Genomic DNA, 13,848 nt, shown 5'->3' with positions numbered 1-13,848 from the left:
TTGAGGTAAGACTTCATCTGGAATACATATGTGCATAGCAAGCATCATGAACATTATTAAGTGCATTGCCAGTGTCTTTACTTGTAAAAATAAATAGAAACAATAATGGTAATTAGATATAATCAAGCCTTCAAAAATAAACATTTTAAAAATAACTGATATTAATTTGCTGGGAAAATTTTGCATTTTGCACTAACAACTTTCTGTAGGTGTAAATCAGACAAATGTGCAATTTAAAACACAACTTCATAGAGCAGTTATCTATGGCTTCATATTATACAGTGGACTCAAGTTGACATATTTAGGAGGAAAATGACAGTTGATTCTATCGGTCCCAAAGACCATCCTACAAAGTACTTCAAAGTCATGTAGACTTCTTACTTTTTGATAACCATCAATTCAAACACACAACAGAAGAATTAGGACCAAACGTAGGCCATTCAGCCCCTCTAGCCTGCTCCATTACAAATTCTTGAAGGCATTAGTCAGGTTAATAGGATAGTTAAGGTGGCACATAGGACACTTCCCTTTATTAGTTGTGGCATAGATAATAACAGCAGGAGGTTATGTTGAATTTACCAAAAATACTTCAAGTAGGTCACAGTTAAGGTGGAAATGTCAACATTTTAAAAATACTTAAATAGCATTTAAACTGTCATAACATTCAAGGTTATGGGCTAATTGTTGAAAAGTGGATGAGTATAGATTTAGAGTAGCTTTTGTAAGTGCAGATTCAATGGGATAAATAGTCTCTTCTGTACTGTATGATCCTATAAGATTATCATTGGTAACCTGATTGTTCTTTATTCTTTCATGGGATATAGTGTCACAGCAAGGTGACACCCATATTTCTTGCCCATCCAAAATTGCACTTGAAATGAGCATAATGCTTGGTCATTTCAAAGGACATTTAAGAGTCAACTATAATGCTGTTGATCTGTCAGCATATGTACTGGATTAGTGGTGCTGGAAGAGCACAGTAGTTCAGGCAGCATCCAACGAGCAGCGAAATCGACGTTTCGGGCAAAAGCCCTTAATCAGAAACCCGAAACGTCGATTTCGCTGGTCGTTGGATGCTGCCTGAACTACTGTGCTCTTCCAGCACCACTAATCCAGTATTTGGTTTTCAGCATCTGCAGTCATTGTTTTTACCTTGTCGGCATATGTAGCCTACAAAAACAGAAATTACTGGAAAAGCTGAGCCGGCCTGACAGCATCTGTGAAGAGAAATCGGAATTAACGTTTCAGGTCCAATGACCCTTTTTCAGAACTCATTAAGGCTAGACTGAGCAAAAAGGGTAGATTTCATTTCCGGAATAATGATGGTGAACCAGATGCTTTTTTATTGTATAACAAATCAGCGATCGTTGCCAGTCACTATTACTGAGACATAGCCTTTAATTAATAGGATTAATAGATTTATTAATAGGATTTACTTAATAACAAGGTTCAATTTCTAACAATTGCAATGACTAAATTTAAACTGCGTACTAAGAACATCAGATTGTGCCTCGATTATTTATCCAGTGATATTAATACAAGCCACTATCTTGGCATTTGGCCTCAACTCTACATAGCTACCTAACCCTGGTAACTTCAGTCTCACTTGTTAATCAAGAGTCTAACAATGTTGTAAATGTAGCTTCCCCACTTCCCTGGGGAAAAAGTTCCAAAGACTCACGACCCTCAGAAAAAAGAATCTTTTCACCTCCGTCTCAATGGAAGACCCATACTTGTAAACTGCATCCCTAGTCTAGCTCCTCCCACAAGACAAAACACCCTTTCAACATCCAAGCTGTCAAGTCCCTTCAGGAACTTGTATGATCTTCAATAAGATCATCTCTCATTCTTCTAAATAATGGACTAAGACCTAGCCTGTCTGTTCCTCATAAGATAACTCCTCCACCTCAGGTATCAGTTGAGTGAACCTTCTCTGACTCCTTTCATAAATAAGGAGACCAAACCATACACAGTACTCCAGATATAACCTCATCAATGCGGCACACAATTGCAATAAAACATTTTTACTTTCATATTCCATTTCCCTTGAATAAAGAACACTTGATTTGCTTTCCCAATAACTTGCTGTATATGCATGTCAATCTTTAGTGATTCATCGCTCTGCCTTTCAAAATTTTTTAATCTTCTTCATTTTAGAAATATTCTGCTTTTCTAGTCTTCCTCCTAAAGTGGACAAGTTCATTTACTGTTATAAAGTCAGATACAAAGGTCAAAGCCCACAAATAATATTTGTTGTGAGAAGAATTTATGAAATCATGCTATGTTAATTAAACAACTTCACACAATGCTTTGTTTTATTAATGTTTGACAATGGAATACAAATTTATGCAATTGCACAGCCTAATTATATGTTACTCATGAAAACTTTTCTTTGAAGATAGCAAGTCAAAAATCTTTGTCTCATAGAATTTCATTGCTTAAAAGCATCCATATTCTGTACTCTCTCACATACAGGGCATAAAATCATTTCAAACACAGTAAACATCATATGATCCGGATTATTTGATGCAGTCATCAAAATGACTGGAAACAAATTTAGGCCAACTCACTGCATTTTAGTTCTTTTTAGATTGATATCCAAAACATCTTTCCCCCTTTTCAAAAGTACATGCATGACAGTAAAAGTAAATTGTTTAAAGACAACATAAGACAAATTTGATAACATTAATTACAGTTAATATATTGCATAAACTTAATGTGTATATATCCTACAGGAAGTAAATGTCAGCACTAAAGAACACAAAATATGTGAACAAATAATATCACAAAAGAAGCTGCAAAGCACTTAACACATGAAAATCATCACAATTGTGGAACAGTGCACACTGTCAGCAGTCCACCAACATGAGCACGACAAAAATATGTTTAGGAGTATAAATGCAAGAATACAAACATAATGGCTCAATTCTTAGGGTACTTTTGGATCCTACTTCATGCTTTTAATCAGGTAACAGTACTAGAAATGTATCCTACTTTATAGGGATGCTTACAATTTAGACATCTACATTAAGCACGTAATACACCCAATGTCTGACTTCATACCTCTCTGCCACTTAATCTAAATATAATAAAGCTAATCATCTTATAGCAGCATTCAAACTTGAACTACTATAATCGTCTATCTAATGGCCATCAATTTAAAGGAAGAGGTTGGCCTGGAAATAAGTTCTGAAGTCACCTTTATTTGTAGCAAATGCAAAGTTGAGGAAAACAACAAATTATTCCAGATTGAAAATCTTAAAATTCCAAAAAAAAGGTTGAACTTAAAGCAGTGTCTTTTTATTCTAAATCACCAACAAATGCCTCATTTTAAATGAAACAGGGTATTGAGGCAACTAATGACAATACCCAAAAGCAATGATGAATGTTAAAGGCTGCAAGTCTTGCATTGCTGCAGTGTTAGGGTGTAGAAATACATACATACACATTTTTACGTTTTTTTATGTTTTATACATTCACGTAACAAGCTTCTTACTGATTCAGGAGAAATAAAAGGACAACTGATTAAATGGCAACCCAAGAAGTCACATAGCGTATTTTTATTTTAAATTTGAAATAATAATTAAGATGATTTTAAGCCAAAATAACTATTACTACAATTGGCAAATAGCAAAAAGAGGCAAAATCTGGCATCTTCTCACTAGTATGCCCCAGTAATAGTGTTATACCACATCTTTGCTTCAGTGCTCCAATTCATTAATCCTAAACTTCAATAAAATAACTTAAACAGTATGCCTGTACCTATGGTAAATTTTTATTACCTTTAGCACATCCCGTCATCCATAGCAAACTCAATATTTATACAAATATGTTGGTCAAATATTTTACATTCAAGCTGAATGTAGCAACTATATTAACTTTGTATTACACAGAGTGATTTGTGCTATTTTCACAAAGCTAAAGATTCTGTGAAAGTAATAAACTTTTACATCTACAGGTACACGCCATTACTTGCATTGTTCCTACATGCCATTTACAACATTAAAGTTTGTTGATATTATGCTCTGTTCAGATAATGTGGGTAAGTTTTTCGGATACAGCGCCAAGGATCCAGGTTCGATCCTGGCCTAGGGCGACTGTCTGTGTGGAGTTTGCACATTCTCCCAGTGTCTGCGAGGGTTTCCTCTGAGTGCTCTGGTTTCCTCCAACATTCCAAAAGATGTGCAGGTCAGGTTAATCGGCTTTCTAAATTGCCCATAGTATTAGGTGCATTAGTCAGAGGTAAACCTAAGGAAATGAGTCTGGGTGGGGTGCCCTGTGGAGGGTTGATATGGACTTGTTGGGCCAAAGGGCCTGTTTCCACACTGTACTGAATCTAATCTAATCTAAAATATAGCTTACAATCACAACAGAAATAAGTTGTTTAAAGTACTCTAAAATTAATCACTAAAATGCATTCGGAATCAGCATAAAAGCTGATCACATAACTAACTCATTCCAAATGTAATTACTGAAACATTCAGGTGAAAAACATGCTGTTAATATAAACATGCATTTTTTTTCTTCCTCCTGTACAAGTGCAAAATACAAACAAAGTGATGACTTGCTACTAAAACTCTGACATTTACTCAAATAACAAAGTTCACATTTGAAGATTAAGGTGCACTGACATAATTCTTAGTTTACAACATTTTTAGAAAGACAATATTTGATCCGTGTTACCAAATACTGCAAATACATAATCTGCTTACATGTGAGTGTACGGAGCAATGCTTTATATCTAGGTCCTGGGGCCAGGAGTCTTCCCAACCAAAGCAATAAACCCAAGAGTCCGCACAGGCAGAAGTGGAATGGCACTGAAAGTACACTCCTTTTTTGGCAGGAAGTTTTCAATGACACTGATTTAAATGAAAGCTGAGAAAAGATTTGTATGTAAACCAAGTGATGAGACAGGATGCCAGGTGGTGACAGCACTGTGGAGGTAGGGTGTACAAGGAGCACAAAGTCAGCTGAGTGAGGAGGGATGGTATGAGATAAAGAGATGAAGATCTGAACAGATTGGGGGTACTACGGCTGTCAGGTTAGAGGAACATTGGGTTTGTGGGGATAGGGGTGCTTATGGAGGTAGGAATCTGGACGGGTCAGTGGGTGAGTCAGGAATTCACTTAAGTTAGCCGACAGTTAGAGCAGGTTTTAATCCTTCTAATTTTTGTGAGTTGCAATGATTCAGGTAACTGAGAATTGGAGATTGTTTCAGAGATTTTCAGTCGCTGGGTAATTGTCCATCACAAGTTTCAACAAAATTTCCACAGAAAAGCTACAGCATTGTCTCCCCATGATCCTGATGCATAACTTCTGTTGCCAATCAGAAAATTTGAGCTATTGCAGTGGTGGAGTATCTAGAATCTAAAGCATCATTTCAGACACAAGAGTCTATTCAAAGGTAGAAGTTAAAATTGGACCCAACAAATGCTTGATAATGTTTATAAAATTAAATGAGATTCCCCAAATAAAATTAGGACAAAACTATTCTCTAGAAACAAAATTTATGCTTCAACAGCGTTTCGTTAAAGATAGGTGCTCAAATAGAAGTTTAATACATAATCTTAACCTAGAAACTAAATTTCATACAGGCTGTCATTACTCCTACCAAGCTTGCAGTTTTCATTTAAAAAAAACATGAAATTAAAACACTTGTGATTGCATGAAATAAAACTGAAATTCAACTTAATCACTCACTGCACTGACTTAGAAATATATCACCATTACTTCACTGTTGCTGGATCAAAATCCTGGAATTCCTTCCAAATCGTACTGTTGATCTACCAATAGCACATGAACTGCAGTGGTTTAAGAAAGCAGCTAACTGCCACTTTCTCAAGGGCAACCAGGTATAGGCAATAAACACTGGTCCAGCCAGGGCGCCTACATCCCACAAGTGAATAAAATAAAAATTGGTCCTGGCCATCATTCTCTTAAACTACACTAAAACATTGCAATCACATGTAGTGCTTCAAATTCAATTAACAGGTTGATTCTTAAATTGCTAGTTGCTAATTGTTCAGACTTGAATTGTCCAGACTTCAATTGTCGTGATCTCCCAAAGGGGACATCGAACAGAGGTGCAGCAGATGACTAAAGGAATTGACAAGGTAAATAAAGAGAAACCATTCCTCTCAAAGAACCAAATAGAAGGGAATATAACCTTAAGAGTTGGACCAGGTGAGGTCAGGAAGCACAGCTTCACAAAAGGTCCAGAATTCTGGGACTCTGCAAAATGCTGCTGTCAAATAGGTCAACATAGAGGTCAATAGTGTGTTGCTGGAAAAGCACAGCAGGTCAGTCAGCATCCAAAGAGCGGGAGAATCGATGTTTCGGGCCGCAGCCCCCGATTCCTGATGAAGGGCTCCAGCCTGAAACATCGATTCTCCTGCTCCTCAAATGCTGCCTGACCTGCAGTGCTTTTCCAGTAACACACTCTTGACTCTGATCTCCAGCATCTGCAGACCTCCCTTTCTCCACAGAGGTTGATGGACTAGGAATTTGATAAGCAAGGTTACGAAATCAAAGTGGGAAAATAGAATTAGAACATGTTAGAATTAGAATTAGAACATTAGAATTAGAAGCCATGTTTGAAGTGAATGCTGAAAGAAGTTCAACAGGCCGAATAGGCTATGTTATATTTTATCAATATTTCATGGTACACTAAAGAATCAAACAATGGGTTGCTTTTCTATTTGCTTTAGAAAGAATAAGGAATGTTTTATTCAATACATCAAAAACAATTGCATTTCTATAGCACCTTCCAAAATGTCAGCACCCCTCAAAGCATTTTATTTTATAGCCACTGTTGTGCAGTAATAACAATAAATCCAGTTAGTTTGTTCACAGCAAGATCAAACTAGTTCAGCTGTTTTAGAAGATGGACCAGAACACAAGCAAGTCGCACTATGTGATGATTGCTGAAATAACAGTGCATTTAGCAGATTCATTTCACTGACATTTCTCCAAACATTTGAGATATCTATTGCTTTTATTCTATGAGAAAAAAAATCTGCTGATAAAAATTTGTGATTTCAAGGGATTCAAATTAACTTCCTTCAATCATAAATTGATCAGAGATGTTGACCCTTTAAAGCGATCAGTGCAACTTCACTGCACAATTTTCATTATTTGCTCCTGGGATAAGGGCATCACTGGCTTTTATTGCCCAGAGGGCAGTTAAGAACTTGGAATCATCACTTAGGCCAGACAAAGTAAAGTGCCAAACTTTCTTCCCTAAAAGACATCAGGGACCCGGATGGGTTTTTATGACAATTGAACGTAGTTACATGGTCACCATTAGGTCAGATTTTTACTGAATTTAAATTTCATCATCTACATGTGGGTGTTGAACTCATGTGCCCAGAGTGATAGCATGAGGTTCTCACGTCCTAGTCCAGTGACGTCACCCACTATGCCACCACTGTGTCCTTAATAAATACAAAAAAATTGTAAATGCACATAATGTTCCAGCATTTGGAAGAGGGATTCCTCATCCAACAGATGAATCTATCTTTTTCCTTCAGCTGCCAACCAGCCAACTGAACACTTCAAGTACTTTTTGTTTTATTTCAGATTATTCAGAGTCTCTAATTTTTGTATTTATTTATTCAAACAAAACATTTAGTGATCAGAACAGAATCCATGTCCACTGATTAACATTTCTGAAAGAGAATCATTTTATTATATATTGTGGCTTAATTAGCAACTAAGCCTTAATTAGACAAATGTGCAGTGATTTCTCATTGCTGACTAAGATACAATATGGTAAATAATTGTTTGAATTATTTTCAGCCTCTTCAATTTAGTAAAGAATGATGTCACAAGTTAAAGTTGACTCATCTTCAGTGAAAACTCCCTAGTCACCTTTAGTAATCTCCACTTTGTTTCAGTTCATGGTCTTCAGTCTGAAACTTGACAGTTTTCCTGTCAATTATGAATTGTTATTTTCAAGTAACCATGAATCATTGCAGCAAGGATACAGACTAACCATTTGTCACACTGGGTCACACAGTAAAAAGAGAGCAGGATTATGTATTTCACCCATATAACCATTCTCCAGACAAAGCAATGGTTATTTAGAGCTCCACTGTTTTATCTATAACCGAAATGAGTGTTTCACTTGTAATTCTGGTCAGATCCCTTGCAAAAGTAAAAGTTTCTGTTTGGAGAAGAATTAAGAGATGATTCAAAAGCCACAATAGCTCCAGCTTTTTATAACACTGTCTAACTCCTGTTGCTCGGAGGAGTGAAGAACAACCCAGCCAAACAACATGCCATTGCATAATACATCATGGCCGTGTGAATTTTCTTTTAGTTCAGTGACACAGAATTAAAAGTCAAACCTTAAATGCCCTTCATATAAAAGTTATCCCATTTTAAAACAAGACAACAGACTTCGACTCTGACTCTAAAATGCCAGTTTTAAAAAGGCATGGAAATCACAATTTCATTTTTCCACTCATTTTACTTGGACCACAAGAGCATTTTAAAAGTAGATTGCAAACAAACATGGTTAATAAAGCACAGCGCTAGAAAAAGCACAGCAGATCAGACAGCATCTGAGGAGCACGAGAGTCAACATTTCGGGCATAACCCTTCTTCAGGACTGTCCTGATTTGATCCAAATTGAGACAGTTTGAATGTTGTCTGGAGTCCATGGGAGATAAGCCAGTTTCATAGGCAGGTATTGAGGAAGGTAACATGGCTGCAGGAATGGGATTGTTTCAGGATGTGGTTGAACAGATTCAGAATGGAGGATATGATCAAGGAGTTGAAGTTGGAGAGAGACTCACTGAGATCTTTGTGGAGGGAGGAGGAAAACTTCTTCAAGGTGGACATCCTTGGAACAGACTTCGCAGTTTGGTTTGCAGCAATTAGGAGAAAGTGAGGTCTACAGTCTGGAGTCCTGAAGAAGTCCTGCCCAAAGCACTGACTCGCTTGCTTGTTAGAGGCTGCCTGACCTGTCGTGTTTTTTCACAGCGCCACACTTTATCAACTCTGACTCTCCATTTGCAGTCCTCACTTTCCTCTAATTGCTGCAAACCATACTACAAAGCCTCTTCCAAGGATGTCCACCTTGAAGTAATTTTGGGTGGGTCTGGGTGGGTTACTCTTCGAAGGATAGGTGTGGACTAGTTGGGCCGAAGGGCCTGTTTCCACACTGTAGGAAATCTAATCTAATCAAAACTGGGTTAACAGCAGGAGACAGAGAGTAAAGATGGAGAGTTGCTTTTCAGACTGGAGGCCAGTGACCAGCAGCATTCCACAGAGATTGTTTTTGGTCCTCTTTTGGTTGTCATTTATATAACTAACTTGGATGAGAATATAGAAGGCATAGTTAGTACGTTTGTGGGTAGCAATCAATTAAGTTCAAGGGGAAATGCTTAGGTTCACACTTGGAGGAAATCATTGTCTGGCACTTGTGTGATGGGAATCTTACTTACCACTTCATAGCCCAAACCTTCGTATTGTCAGTACATGAGCTGATGCAGTGTCTGTAATGGTGTTGAACATTGTGCAATTATCAGAACTTCTGACCTTACGATGGAGGGAAAATCATCGATTAAGCAGATGGTTGGACAAGGATGCTATCTTGAGGAATTCCTACAGAGATGTCCCAGAGCCAACATGACTGAACTCCAATAACTTCACGCTCAGTAGGACTCCAAAACAGAATTCAGAATGTCCTGATTCTCACTGACATCATTTTTGCCATGGCGCTTTGATACCATGCACAGTTATATGCAGCTTGATGTTAAGAGCAGTCACTCCAATCTCACCTCTGGAATTCAGCTCTTTTGTCTTATGTTTGAACCAAGGTTGTAATGAGGTCTGAAGTAGAGTGGTTGTGATGGTACTGAAACTGAACATTAGTGAGCAAGTTGTGGCTGAGCAGGTATTAGCTTGATAGCACTTTTGATGTCACCATCCCTCACTTTACTGATGATTGAGAGCGGACCGAGGGAGTGGTAATTAGCTGGGTTGGGTTCTTCCAGCTGTGTATGCAGGACATAACCTGGGGAATGTTTCATGTGAAAGGGCAAATGACAGATCTGAAGTTGTACTGGAACATTCTGGCTAGTGCAAAACAAGTTCTGAAGCACACATCTTCACTAATATTACTGAAGTATTGCTGCTTCGGGCAAAAGCCCTTCCTGAAGGTTTCCTGATGAAGGGCTGTTGCCCGAAACATCTATTCTCCTGCTCCTCAGATGCTGCCTGACCTTCTGTGCCTTTCCAGCACCACAATCTTGACTCTAATCTCCAGCATCTGCAGTCCTCACTTTCACCTTGCTGGAGTATTGTCAAGCAAATAGCATTTGCAATATCAAGGCCTCCAGCCATTTCTTGATAGGATGTTGAATGAATCTAATTTGCTGAGGAATGGCATCTTTAATGCTGGGGACCTCTGTAGGTGGCTGAGATGGATGATCCACTTGACACTTCCAGCAGAGGATTGTTGCACATGTTTGAGCCTCATCTTGTGCTGGGCTCCCCCATCATTGAGAATGGGTATATTTGTCAATCCTCCTCCTCCACAAAGCTGTCAAATTGTCCACAAGCATTCATTACTGAATGCAGCAGAACTACAGAGCTTAGATCTGATCAGGTGGCTGAGGAATTGCTTAGCTTTATCATTTGCTATATTGATTTTAGCTATACCTGGTATTGTTCCTGCACTCTTCATTGAACCAGGGTAGATCCTTTGACTTGATTGTAATGGTATAGCAGGAAATCTACCGGTCCAAGAAGATGCAGATCTGCTAAATGCCCATAATACCTAATGGGATGGCAGGGTTCCAAAAACATGGTAATCAGCAGGAATTTTCCTTGCCTATGATACCATGAGATTTAATGGGTCCACAGACAGACTGCAGAACAAACACCAGGATGGATTATAATGACTTTCAGTCATCAACTCTTCTCTAGGAAAGCTAAGCACAAAAATACGAATCTTTTTATACTGTACTAGACTTGCTGAAATGTAAAAAGAAAAGTACACTCCTATTGGATATCATTTTATTAATAAACTGTCACATTACTGGGATAAATAAAATCACTATTCATACCATGACTAATTGGCCATGGTGCTATGACTCAGAAATTAAGCAAGTGTCATTTTTAGTTCTGTTTATATGTCAAAAATGAGAAGTTGCAGATTATTACAGCTACTGGGGTACAGCAATATTTTTATACTTTTAAATAAGAATTATTGTACCACTTCAAGATTTAAAAAGATTATGTGGAATTTCAAAGAAGAGTCATTCTGAACTTGAAATGTTAGTTTTTTCCACACTTAAGTTTCTATAGCATTTGTTTTAATTTTAACAACTTAAATTAAGTGATGAATCATCAATAGAGTTCCAACATATTTTACTGGAACATATCTGTTCTTTTCAATTCAGTATTCTTTTAAAGTTCCAGATGAAGGTGTCACAATCTGATAAAGTTTCACAACTCTTCAAAAACATTCCTGTATACTTTAACCACACTGTATATGCTGGTTAACTTGGCCTTCTTTCATAATGCTCAAAACATTTATTACTCCAGTTTTAAAATGTTAATGTAATATAATTATAAGTAAAAAGGCTTTGCAAGTCATGCATTACACTTTGTTCCTCTAATCAAGGACATCTTCAAATAATATTAAATTCATTGCAAATCTTGAATATAATATTGAATTGATCTTTTACATTTTAAACAAAACAGTGTCATATGCCAGGATATGTTAAGTATGAAAACTCCAGTGTTTCCCTGATTTTATTTAAAATCGCTCCATGTTTCTACTTAAAAGCAACAGAGAACTGCATATCTATCACACATGTTGATACCTGTGGCACATTATGCTTCTTTGTGACCCTCTTTTTTTTCAAAAGATCACTTCACACTTTTTGGTATCTTTAGCAATCCAGTCCGTATACTGTTCTGTTAGATTCATTGCTCTTTGACTATACAAAGCCAGTACATCTCCTTCAACTGATTCTATTCCCATTGCTGTGAAATCAGTTCCAACGTGCCCCAAGATTCAGTCACTCTCATGTTTTTTATATTCGGTCAAATAGATGGGCCTCAAGTCGGGTACGGAGTAGGCCTTGGAAGGAAATTCCAGAGAATTTCATAAGTCCAGTAAAAGTAATGTCAAGTAAAACCAATGAATGCATATAGACCACAAACCTGCAAATCTTCCTATTAAGCAAACAAATTGGCATTACTTTAAGAAATAACAATTACTTAAGTTTCCCTTTGGTGAGTATACATCTTTTGTTCCAACTGCATTGGTTCTACTGCCTTTAGTGCTATCAGTTAAGCCGCTTATCACACTGTCTAATTATCTAAATCTGCCATTCCTCACAATCTGCATCCTCAGAAGAAAAAAGGTGGCTTTTTACTGGTGAAATAATGATAAGGTGACTCATGGATTGAACACAATCGCCTTAAAATACAAAGTTGACGTGTGGCTACTCTAAACATTTAGACTTCAGTATAATTGAAAACATGAAAAAAATTGCAAGAGGACGAAACAGAATATTTCTTAGTACAGAACTTGTCAACTCATTTGAGAATGGCGTTTTGAAAAGTATTTTGCAAGAAATATTTCAATCTCTGCTCTGTTGCATAATCCGAGGTGACTGCTGGTCAAAGAGCTGAATAATTACAACATAAAAAGCAAATATACATTTTAACAACTCGAGTGCTCACTTCTTTGTGACAATGACTCAAAAAATTCAAAATATGCTTCAAATTATTAAAATTTTATGGTAGCTATCAGGGTCCATTGGAGAAAGAATAGAACAAAAAAAATACATTTTTGTGGCAACCTCTCCATGTAAATTCTTGCATAAGATTTGCTGGAGCTTATTTATTTCATCTCATCAACAGCCAAGTGGGGGTGGTAAAGGGGACAGAGGGTGGGATGGGGGCGCGTGGGAGCAAATGAAAGCGCATGCGCACAAGAGGAGGAGGAGGAGGAGGAGTGGGGGAGGAGGGAGGAGGAGGAGGAGGAGGGGGGGAGGAGGAGGAGGGGGGGGAGGAGGAGGAGGAGGGGGGGGAGGAGGAGGAGGAGGAGGAGGAGGGGGGAGGAGGAGGAGGAGGAGGGGGGGGGAGGAGGAGGAGGAGGGGGGGGAGGAGGTGGGGAGGAGGTGGGGAGGAGGAGGAGGAGGAGGAGGGGGGGGAGGAGGAGGAGGAGGGGGGGGGGGAGGAGGAGGAGGAGGGGGGGGGGAGGAGGAGGAGGAGGGGGGGGGGAGGAGGAGGAGGAGGGGGGGGGGGGAGGAGAACGACAAGCAAGCGGCGCGGGGGGAGTGAGGCAAAGCAAGTGCGCCCGGGGGAGGGGGTTAGGATAGGACAAGCGAGCGTGCACGGACGGAACGACAAGCGAATGCACGTGATGGGGGAACAACAAGCGAGGGCGCGCACGGGGGTGGGGGAACGACAAGCGAGCGCGCGCGGGGGGAACGACAAGCGAGCACGAGCGGGGGGGGGAACGACAAGCGAGCACGAGCGGGGGGGGGGAACGACAAGCGAGTGCGAGCGCACGCTGGGGGGGAACGACAAGCGAGCACGAGCGGGGGGGAACGACAAGCGAGTGCGAGCGCACGCTGGGGGGGAACGACAAGCGAGCACGCGCGGGGGGGGACGACAAGCGAGCGCGCGCGTGGGGGGGAGACGACAAGCGAGCGCGCGTGCGGGGGGGGAGACGACAAGCGAGCGAGCACGCGTGCGGGGGGGAGACGACAAGCGAGCGAGCGCGTGTGCGTGGGGGGGGACGACAAGCGAGCGCGCGGGGGGAAGACAAGCGAGCGCGCGCGGGGGGGAAATGACAAGCGCGCGCGCGGGGGGAACTGA

At 39.6% G+C, this 13,848-nt stretch overlaps 2 protein-coding genes across 6 annotated transcripts in view; one reads left to right on the top strand and one right to left on the bottom strand.

Moving 5' to 3' along the window:
- Positions 1-13,848, top strand: part of LOC140463289 (runt-related transcription factor 2-like) — a 155,010-nt gene that overhangs the window by 24,802 nt on the left and 116,360 nt on the right. The window lies entirely within an intron of this gene.
- supt3h (SPT3 homolog, SAGA and STAGA complex component) overlaps positions 1-13,848 on the bottom strand; it is a 425,992-nt gene that overhangs the window by 390,424 nt on the left and 21,720 nt on the right. The window lies entirely within an intron of this gene.

Source organism: Chiloscyllium punctatum, chromosome 3, assembly GCF_047496795.1.
Source record: "Chiloscyllium punctatum isolate Juve2018m chromosome 3, sChiPun1.3, whole genome shotgun sequence".
In the NCBI taxonomy this organism is placed as follows: Eukaryota; Metazoa; Chordata; class Chondrichthyes; order Orectolobiformes; family Hemiscylliidae; genus Chiloscyllium; species Chiloscyllium punctatum.
Note: the sequence above shows the minus strand (reverse complement) of the source record. Positions and strands in the feature narration are given on the sequence as shown.